Source organism: Homarus americanus, unplaced genomic scaffold (assembly GCF_018991925.1).
Source record: "Homarus americanus isolate GMGI-L3 unplaced genomic scaffold, GMGI_Hamer_2.0 scaffold7626, whole genome shotgun sequence".
NCBI classification, from domain to species: domain Eukaryota; kingdom Metazoa; phylum Arthropoda; class Malacostraca; order Decapoda; family Nephropidae; genus Homarus; species Homarus americanus.
In genome coordinates, this window is record NW_024718273.1 from 6796746 (window position 1) to 6808151 (window position 11406).

Sequence of the window (11406 nt, forward strand, 5' to 3'; positions counted from 1 at the left end):
CCTTAAACTTCCTGTCGTTACCACCTAACACTACCTGGTGTGAGACACCTTACACTACTTTTCGTTAGCACCTTACACTACATGGCGTTAGCACCTTACACTATCTGTCATTAGCACCTTACACTACCTGTCGTTTCCGCCTTACACTATCTGTAATTATCACCTTACACTACCTGTCGTTAGCACCTTACACTACCTGGCGTTAGCACCTTGCACTATCTGTCATTAGCACCTTAAACTACCTGTCGTTAGCAACTTACACTACCTGGAGTTAGCACCTTACACTATTTGGCGTTAGCACCTTACACTACTTCTCGTTAGCAGCTTACACTGCATGGCGTTAGTACCTTACACTAACTGGCGTTAGCATCTTACACTACCTGTCGATAGCACCTTCCACTATCTGGTGCTAGTACCTTACACTACCTGGCGATATAATCTTACAATACCTGTCGTTAGCACCTTATACTATGTGGCGTTAACACCTTACACTACCTGTCGTTAGCAACTTACACTACCTGTCGTTAGCACCTTACACTGTGTGTCGGTAGCACCTTACAGTACCTGGCGTTAGCACCTTACAATCCCTGGCGTTAGCATCTTACACTATATGGCGTTATCACCTTACACTACCTGTCGTTCGCACCTTACAACATCTGGCGTTAACACCTTGCACTACCTGTCGGTAGCAAATTACACTACCTGTCGTTAGCATCTTACACTACCTATCGTTAGCAACTTACACTATCTGTCGTAGCACCTTACACTGTGTGTCGTTAGCACCTTATACTACGTGGCGATCGCACCTTACACTACCTTGCGTTAGCACCTTACACTTTTTTTTGTTAGCACCTTACACTATTTGGCGTTAGCACCTTACACTACTTGTCGTTAGCACCTTACACTACGTGGCTTTAGCACCTTACACTACTTGTCGTTAGCACCTTACACTACCTGGCGTTAGATTCTTACACTATCTGTCATTAGCACCTTAAACTACCTGTCGTTACCACCTTACACTACCTGGTGTTAGCACCTTACACTACCTGGCTTTAGTACCTTACACTATCTGGCACTAGCACCTTACACTACCTGTCGATAGCACCTTACACCATCTGGCGTTAACACCTTACACTACCTGTCGGTAGGACCTTACACTACCTGTCGTTAGCACCTTACACTGTGTTTCTTTAGCGCCTTACACTACGTGGCGTTAGGACCTTACACTATTTGGCGTTAGCACCTTACACTACTTGTCGTTAGCACCTTACACTACGTGGCTTTAGCACCTTACACTACATGGCGTTAGCACCTTACACTACTTGTCGTTAGCACCTTACACTACATGGCGTTAACACCTTACACTACTTGTCGTTAGCACCTTACACTACCTGTCGTTAGCATCTTACACTACCTGTCGTTAGCACCTTCCACTATCTGGTGTTAGTACCTTACACTACCTGGCGTTAGCACCTTACACTACCTGGCGTTAGCACCTTACACTGTCTGTCGTTAGCACCTTACACTATGTGGCGTTAACACCTTATACTTCCTGTCGTTAGCAACTTACACTACCTATCGTTAGGAACTTACACTACCTGGCGTTAGCACCTTACACTACCTGTCGTTAGTACCTTACACTATCTGTCGTTAGCAACTTACACTACCTATTGTTAGCAACTTACACTACCTGTCGTTAGCAACTTACACTACCTATTGTTCGCACCTTACACTCCATGTAGTTAGCACCTTACACTACCTGTCGTTAACACCTTACACTATCTGTCGTTAACACCTTACACTACCTGGCATTAACTCCAAACACTACCTGTCGGTAGCACCTTACACTAGCTGTCGTTAGCACCTTACACTACCTGGCGTTATCACCTTATACTGTCTATCGTTAGCACCTTACACTATGTGGCGTTAACACCGTACACTACCTGTCCTTAGCAACTTACACTACCTATCGTTAGCAACTTACACTACCTGTCGTTAGCACCTTACACTGTGTGTCGGTGCCACCTTACACTACCTGGCGTTAGTACCTTACACTACCTGGAGTTAGCATCTTACACTATCTGGCGTTAGCACCTTACACTACCTGTCGTTAGCACCATACACTATCTATCCTTAGCACTTTACACTACCTGTTGTGAGCAACATACACTACCTGTTGTTAGCACCTTACACAATCTGTCGTTAGCACCTTACACTCTCTGTCGTTAGCACCTTACACTACCTGTCGTTAGCACCTTGCGCTATCTGTCGTTAATACCATACACTACCTGGCGTTAGCACCTTCACTATCTCTCATTAGAACCTTACACTACCTGTCATTACCACCTTACAGTATCTGTCGTTAGCACCTTACACTACCTGTCGTTAGCACCTTAAACTACCTGTCGTTACCGCCTAACACTACCTGGTGTGAGCACCTTACCCTACCTGGCTTAAGTACCTTACACTACCTGTCGTTACCACCTTACAGTATCTGTCGTTAGCACCTTACACTACCTGTCCTAGCACCTTACACTACCTGGCGTTAGCACCTTACACTGTGTTTCGTTAGCGCCTTACACTACGTGTTAGCACCTTACACTACATGGCGTTAGCACCTTACACTACGTGCCGTTAGCACCTTACACTACCTGTCGTTAGCACCTTACACTACCTGGCATTAACTCCAAACACTACCTGTCGGTAGCACCTTACACTAGCTGTCGTTAGCACCTTACACTACCTGGCGTTATCACCTTACACTGTCTATCGTTAGCACCTTACACTATGTGGCGTTAACACCGTACACTACCTGTCCTTAGCAACTTACACTACCTATCGTTAGCAACTTACACTACCTGTCGTTAGCACCTTACACTGTGTGTCGGTGCCACCTTACACTACCTGGCGTTAGTACCTTACACTACCTGGAGTTAGCATCTTACACTATCTGGCGTTAGCACCTTACACTACCTGTCGTTAGCACCTTACACTACCTGTCGTTAGCACCATACACTATCTATCCTTAGCACTTTACACTACCTGTTGTGAGCAACATACACTACCTGTTGTTAGCACCTTACACAATCTGTCGTTAGCACCTTACACTCTCTGTCGTTAGCACCTTACACTACCTGTCGTTAGCACCTTGCGCTATCTGTCGTTAATACCTTACACTACCTGGCGTTAGCACCTTCACTATCTCTCATTAGAACCTTACACTACCTGTCGTTACCACCTTACAGTATCTGTCGTTAGCACCTTACACTACCTGTCGTTAGCACCTTAAACTACCTGTCGTTACCGCCTAACACTACCTGGTGTGAGCACCTTACCCTACCTGGCTTAAGTACCTTACACTACCTGTCGTTACCACCTTACAGTATCTGTCGTTAGCACCTTACACTACCTGTCCTAGCACCTTACACTACCTGGCGTTAGCACCTTACACTGTGTTTCGTTAGCGCCTTACACTACGTGGCGTTAGCACCTTACACTACATGGCGTTAGCACCTTACACTACGTGCCGTTAGCACCTTACACTACCTGTCGTTAGCACCTTGCACTACCTGGCCTTACCACCTTACACTATCTGTCATTAGCACCTTAAACTTCCTGTCGTTACCACCTAACACTACCTGATGTGAGACACCTTACACTACTTGTCGTTAGCAACTTACACTACCTATCGCTGGCAACTTACACTACCTGTCGTTAGCACCTTACACTACCTGGCTTTAGTACCTTACACTATTTGGCGTTAGCACCTTACACTACCTATCGTTAGCATCTTACACTACCTGGCGTTAGCACCTTATCCTGTGTTTCGTTAGCGCCTTACACTACGTGGCGTTAGCACCTTACACTGTTTGGCGTTAGCACCTTAAACTTCCTGTCGTTACCACCTAACACTACCTGGTGTGAGACACCTTACACTACTTGTCGTTAGCAACTTACACTACCTATCGCTGGCAACTTACACTGTTTGTCGTTAGCTCCTAACACTACGTGTCTTTAGCACCTTACACTGCATGGCGTTAGCACCTTACACTACCTGGCGTTAGCACCTTACACTGTGTTTCGCTAGCGCCTTACACTACGTGGCGTTAGCGCCGTACACTACCTGGCGTTAGCACCTTACACTACCTGTCGTTAGCAACTTACACTACCTATCGTTAGCAACTTTCACTAACTGTCGTTAGCAACTTACACTTCCTTTTGTTAGCACCTTACACTCCCTATAGTTAGCACCTTACACTCTCTGTCGTAAACACCTTACACTACCTGTCGTTAACACCTTACACTACCTGGCGTTAGCACCTTACACTATCTGTCATTAGCACCTTACACTACCTGGCGTTAGCACCTTGCACTGTCTGTCATTAGCACCTTAAACTACCTGTCGTTAGCAACTTACACTACCTGGAGTTAGCACCTTACACTATCTGTCATTATCACCTTAAACTGCCTGTCGTTAACACCTTACACTACCTGGTGTTAGCACCTTACACTACCTGGCTTTAGTACCTTACACTATCTGGCGTTAGCACCTCAAACTATCAGGCGTTAACACCTTACACTACCTGGTGTTAGCACCATACACTACCTGTCGGTAGCACCTTACACTACCTGTCGTTAGCACCTTACACTATCTGGCGTTAACACCTTACACTACCTGTCGTTAGCAACTTACACTACCTGTCGGTAGCACCTTACACTACCTGTCGTTAGCACCTTACACTATCAGGCGTTAACACCTTACACTACCTGGTGTTAGCACCATACACTACCTGTCGGTAGCACCTTACACTACCTGTCGTTAGCACCTTATACTATCTGGCGTTAACACCTTACACTACCTGGTGTTAGCACCTTACACTACCTGTCGTTAGCACCTTACACTACCTGGCGTTTGCACCTTACACTGTGTTTCGCTAGCGCCTTACACTATGTTGCGTTTGCACCGTACACTATTTGGCGTTAGCACCTTACACTAATTGTCGTTAGCTCCTTACACTACGTGGCTTTAGCACCTTACACTACATGGAGTTAGCACCTTACACTACTTGTCGTTAGCACCTTACACAACCTGGCATTAGCACCTTACACTACCTGGCGTTCGCAACTTACACTACCTGTCGTTAGCACCTTACACTGTGTGTCGGTAGCAGCTTACACTACCTGGCGTTAGCACCTTACACTACCTGGCGTTAGCATCTTACAATATCAGGCGTTAGTACCTTACACTACCTGTCTATAGCACCTTACACTATCTGGCGTTAACACCTTACACTACCTGTCGTTAGCAACTTACACTACCTATCGTTACCAACTTACACTACCTATCGTTACCAACTTACACTACCTGTCGGTAGCACCTTACACTACCTGGCGTTAGCACCTTACACTACCTGGCGTTAGCATCTTACACTACCTGTCGTTAGCACCTTACACTGTGTGTCGTTAGCACCTTACACTACGTGGCGTTAGCACCTTACACTACCTTGCGTTAGCACCTTACACTTTTTTATGTTAGCACCTTTCACTACTTGGTGATAGTACTTTACACTACTTGGTGTTAGCACCTTACACTACCTAGCGTTAGCACCTTACACTGTCTGTCGTTAGCACCTTACACTACGTGGCGTTAGCACCTTACACTACCTGGCATTAGCACCTTACACTGTCTGTCGTTAGCACCTTACACTGTCTGACGTTAGCACCTTACACTATGTGGCGTTAGCACCTTACACTACGTGGCGTTAGCACCCTACACTACCTGGCGTTGGCACCTTAAACTATGTGGCGTTAGCATCTTACACTACCTTGCGTTAGCACCTTACACTACTTTGTGTTAGCACATTTCACAAATTTGTGTTAGTACCTTACACTACTTGGTGTTCGCACCTTACACTACCTGGTGTTAGCACTTTATGTTATTATATAATATTTTCATCAGTGTCAATACTAGTAACTGATTTAACCTTAAGTTAACTGAACACAGTCGTGGGGATTGGATTCACCGATACCCACACACACACATACACACACACACACACACACACACACACACACACACACACACACACACACACACACACACACACACACACACACACACACACACACACACACAGATCCCATTAACTATGAGTGACTGTTCCTATATTTTCTAAACGAAATTTAGTTGTAATCTTTGTGTGAATTATACAGTGATAGTTTTATTTAGTTTGCGGAAAATATGTAAAAAGAGTAAACAATAGTTCTTGAGTTGCTTTTTCATTACAGACGTCCTTAAATCAGTGAACTTTCTTCGAACTTCACCAACAACATTTTGGTACTCGAGCCACAAAATTCATCGCACTTAAAGCTGAGTCCCAGGCGTTATTCTTTCATTTTCATGGTGTTTAATAGTCCAATTTCTCCAAGAAAACATTCTTCCACATTTTCACTTCTTCCAACATAGCTAAGGCTTGTTCATAAATCTCTCGCCCTCAGCTAGCCAATATCCGTAGCTTGTGATTGGTCGGTATGTTTTGAAAGCGCTACGTGATCGGCCGCAAATACTATTGAGTATGGGGATTTACAATATTGTTAGTAGTTTGTAAGTTTGAATACCGTAAGTTGGTTACACCTCTGAGTGTGTAACTTAAGAGGAGTTTTTAGTATTCGGGCCCTAAGCATCAAGTTACTTCTTACAGTGCTTCAGCATAGTGGGCTCTCGTCCCTCACCTGAGGAGCTCGAGGGAGTCTGTGAAATGTGATGCGTAAGCAAATATTAAAATAAAAGTAAATGAAAATCTGCAAAATATTAAAAAAAAAAAAAGAGGGGAGGGGGGGAAACGATTAACAAAACCAGAGTTCAGGAAAAATGATCTCAAATTTTCCTGATCAATCCATAGTCTTTTCAGTGTGTGTGTGTGTGTGTGTGTGTGTGTGTGTGTGTGTCTGTCTGTGTATGTGTGTGACTCACACACAGGATGGCGAAATGCATCTAGTATGGCAGCACTGTGTTAGTGTTAAGGTGCAAGCACTTCTTGCTCCCTCTCGCTTTCAGCTATCGACACTGGCTAGCCCTCGTGGAGAACAGGGAAGCAACTTGCATAAGTCTTCCCCTGCCACTACACAGCCTATGCAGCATCAAAAATCCTGCTGTGCCTCCTCGTGGCAACACACGGTAACTGGGTGCCTCGTGGGCCCAGGCTAGACCAGCAGGGAATCTCGGAGTAGCAGTGGGCCCCAGAGGGACGGCGCATAGGCCCACTGGCATGTAGACACGTTTTGGCGCCTACCAACCATTGCCCTGCTGCCTTGCGGAATAACCTTTGTAGGTATAAGGCTACGGGAGTAAATCTCAAACGAAAAATCTGCGGTGGAGTCCCGCATCAGGCAGACATGATTACAGAGCTCCAACAAGACCCCAACGGCAGTATAGGCGGAAGAGGTTACCACCGTGGAAGCCCAACTACTACACCGGTGGACGAAGGGAATGCCTACAGGCTACTAAGGCGAAATCCAACAAACTAGGCCATCGGCAATCCATTGCAACTCTCTCTCTTCCCAGTTGCTGCAACAACTGCACCACTGCATCAAGAAAAGGGAGAGCCAAGATGTGTGGTTGCAGCCTACGCTTCTGCCTCAACCCATATATCAACTCATGCGCAGCCATCATCCAGTTCATCATACCTCTCATCATCATCAAAACACCAATACCCACAAAAGTCCTATGGCGATGGACGAGTGGCAACGAGGACAGGCAGAGATGACTGCCGTGAGTCTCTAGTCACAACTCTGCTTATGGGCGGCAAAGATAAGATGGTCGTTTATGCACTGGGACCTAGGCAGCAGTGCCATATGGTCCTGTCTGTGCGACTGAGCAGCCCCTTCGAGGAACCACTCTGATCACCCCACATGGGGAGGGGTTTAGAAAAGGTACCCTAAACATAGTCTGCCTAAAAACCCAACCTGGGTGGGCAACTGCACCTAGTAAGGTCCTCCTTATGCGGTCGAAAATACAGTAAGAATCACAGATCTAAACAAAAACAAACCATACAACATCTTATGGTCGCTGCATGGAGTGTCAGGACCCCTCTGGATACTGGCACAATTGAGCGTCCTGAAAGAAGGACTGCCCTTGTGGCAAAACAGCTGGCTATGTATAACATCGACATAGAAGCCATCAGTGAGTCCTGGCTCCTTGATAAATGCCAGCTCACAGAACACGGGTCTGGTTATAGCTTCTTCTGGAAGTGTAAGCTTGCTGCGGAGAGAAATCACATTTACGGAGTTGGCTTTGCCATCCGCCAACGCATCCTAAACAGGGTAACTGAAATGCCTATTGGGATCAACGAGCGCCTCATGACACCTCGAGTCCCACTAAATCACTCACGTCATGCCTTTTTCTTCATTGCATACGCCCCATCACTGGATGCAGAGAATGACATCAAGGAGGCCTTTTACCCCGACCTTGACAGAGTGCTAACCTCTATCCCAGAGAACACAAGGTTGTGCTCCTTGGCGACTTCAATAACAGAGTTAGCAGAGATGCTAGCATTTGGCGGGAAACCATAGGAAGTAATGGACTAGGCAATTGTAATACCAAAGGCCTACTCCTTCTCAGGAAGTGTGCTGCACACAGCCTCACTATTACCAATACCTTGTTTCGATAGGCCGACAAGTTCAAGGGTTAGTGGCAACACCCACGATCCAAACACTGCCATGTCATTGACTATACCATTTTCAGAGAAAGAGATCGCCGAAATGTCATCACCCCGACCATGCATGGCTCAGACCACTTTGACACTGATCATCGACTTGTCAGATCTAAGTTCTCACTTCTTCACATCGCCCCAAAAAGGCGAAGGCAGTAAGCTTCACAAGTTACAAGTAGTAGAAGCTCCAAAAGTTGTTGTTAGTGAAAGGCAGAGTGGGGAAGATGACAGAGGAAGAAGCAGGAGGTTAAGAAGGGAATTGTAGTGGGAAAGATAGTGCCGTGGCTTTACACAACAGTGTTTATTTGGTTAGCGCAAAGCGCACATATTTGGTTTTTGTCTATGTTGGGTGTGTGATCCTCGGGCCACTACTCCTCCGGATTGTGTAATAAAAAAGGGGATAGCGCGAACGCAGTTCCCCGCTAACAAAAATTGCACACCCGAGTTAACCACATTTGGGTTAATCGCAAGGGTCAGCATTAACGGAGTGCAATGGTGAGCCTCGCCATGGGAAAACCGACTTCGTGATTACGGTATCTCCTGTGCCAGGTAAGTCTCCTGAAGAGGTTTTAATACTAACCGTTTGGAAGAACCAGCAGTCGCACATGTTTTCGAAGAGCAGCTCGAAAATGGGCTTATAAACAACCCAACAGCAAACAACATGAATCCCAGTGCCGAATGGGATACTCTCAACACTGTTATGACTAAAACCTGCAGAGAGACCCTCGGCCAGATAAAAAAAAATACACGAAGACTGGTTTCATAAAAATGACCCGGCATTCAAATTGCTCATCAATGATAAATGTGCTGCATTTAATGACTGGCAGAACAACCCTCAGTATCGGACCAAAGCTGATACCTTCCGCAAGAAGAAAGCGGCAGCCCAGCGGGAACTTCGCATTCTAAGGAATGATTGGTTTAAATTAAAGCATGTGAAATACAAAAATATGAAGATCACTACAAGACGCACGAATTTTTCAATTCCATTAAAACATTTTATGGGCCAATCACTAGTGGCGCAGCCCTTTCCGCTCATCTGACAGTAACTTCATAATTAAAGACGATGAAGGCCTCCTTCAGCCCAGGAAAGAGCACTACCATTCATTGCTCAACCGAAACACCGATGTGGATGTCCTGACTACCCAGCAGGTCCCTCAGCATCCAGAACTGACCCGCCTCAGCTATCCTCTTTTCCTTGATGAGGTAGTTACTGCCATCATAGATGAAAAGTAACAAAACCTCAGGGCCTGATGGAATCCCATCCAAGGTGTACGAGTATAAGGCTGGAGGACCTCTGCTTATGAGCCATCTCCACTCTCTCCTGGAGAATATATGGGAAAAGGAGGAAATCCCCCAAGCACTTAAAGATGCTTCCACTGTCAATATTTATAAGAACAAGGGAGACGGGTCACACTGTGGCAACTACTGCTGGATCTCGCTGCTCTCAGTAGCTGGCAAGACTATCGCCTAAGTCCTCCTAAACAGACTCCTTTCTGAGGCGGAAAACTTTTCCCAGAATCTCCATGTGGATTTAGACCATCTCCTGGCACAACTGACATGATCTTTGCTGCCCGCCAGATACAGGAAAAGTGCAGAGAACCGAGTTGTGACCTGTATAAGAATTTCATCGACCTAACCAAGGCCTTCGACTCGGTCAACAGGGAACCCCCCTGGTGGACCTTAAGCCGTTTTGGCTGCACACCAAAATTCATCTCCATTGTGAGGCAACTCCACGATGGCATGAACGGCAGTGTCCCGCACAACAGCGCCCAGTTTGAGTTCTTCCCCCTTCCAAACAGGGGTTAAAGAAGGGTGTGAACTGGCACCAACTCTCTTTTCCATTTTCTTGGCTGCCTTCCTTACTCGTGCCAGTGCCAATTTAGCCCGTGGGGTGGACAACGAGTACCGGGTGAAGTGGGTTTTTTTTCAACACAAGACGACTCTATGCAAGAACAAAGGTCTCGGCAGCTTCCATTATTGAACTTCAGTATGCAGACGACCTCACCCTTGTTGATCACACTGAACACGACCTACATGATATCGTAAACACCTACTCAGATGTGTATGTGCACTTCGGCCTTGGGGTGAGCATACGTAAAGACTCAGATTCTCTTTCAACCTGCCCCAGGTTCAGACACACCTGCACCATTCATCCAGCTTAACGGTACTACCCTCTCTAATGTTACCCACTTTCGGTATCTCAGCTCCCACCTGTCCACCACCGCAGTCATCGACGAAGAGATTCAGCACCGGATCAGATGTGCATCTCAAGCCTTTGGAATATTCCGAAACCACTTCAGCTGTAGGGAACTGAAATTATCTACAAAGCTGCATGTATATCGCGCAGTGGTCCTCCCCACCCTGCTATATGGGAGTGAGACATGGGTCACATACAGGAAGCAACTCAAGGCACTTGAAAACCTTCACCAACATAGTCTATGTTCCATCCTCCGAGTTTGCTGGGAAGACAAGAGAACAAATGCCATTATTCTTGGTGACACTAACTGTACGAGCATTGAAGCTACCATTATCCAAGAACAGCTGTGCTGGACTGGCCATTTACCCGCCTGGACGACAGTAGACTGCCAAAGCAACTACTTTACAGTCACCTAACGAATAGTAAACGTAACGCTTAAGGGCAATAGAAAAGGCATAAGGATAGTCTTAAGACAAACCTGAAAAAAGTGTCAAATCG

The 11406-nt window shown here is 46.1% G+C and overlaps 1 non-coding gene across 1 annotated transcript; it reads right to left on the reverse strand.

Moving 5' to 3' along the window:
* Positions 1-9105: 9105 nt before the first annotated feature.
* On the reverse strand, positions 9106-9268 carry LOC121859654. Its single transcript, XR_006087688.1, has one exon. It is a non-coding gene; the product is annotated as a U1 spliceosomal RNA (small nuclear RNA).
* Between the last annotated feature and the right edge of the window lie 2138 nt (positions 9269-11406).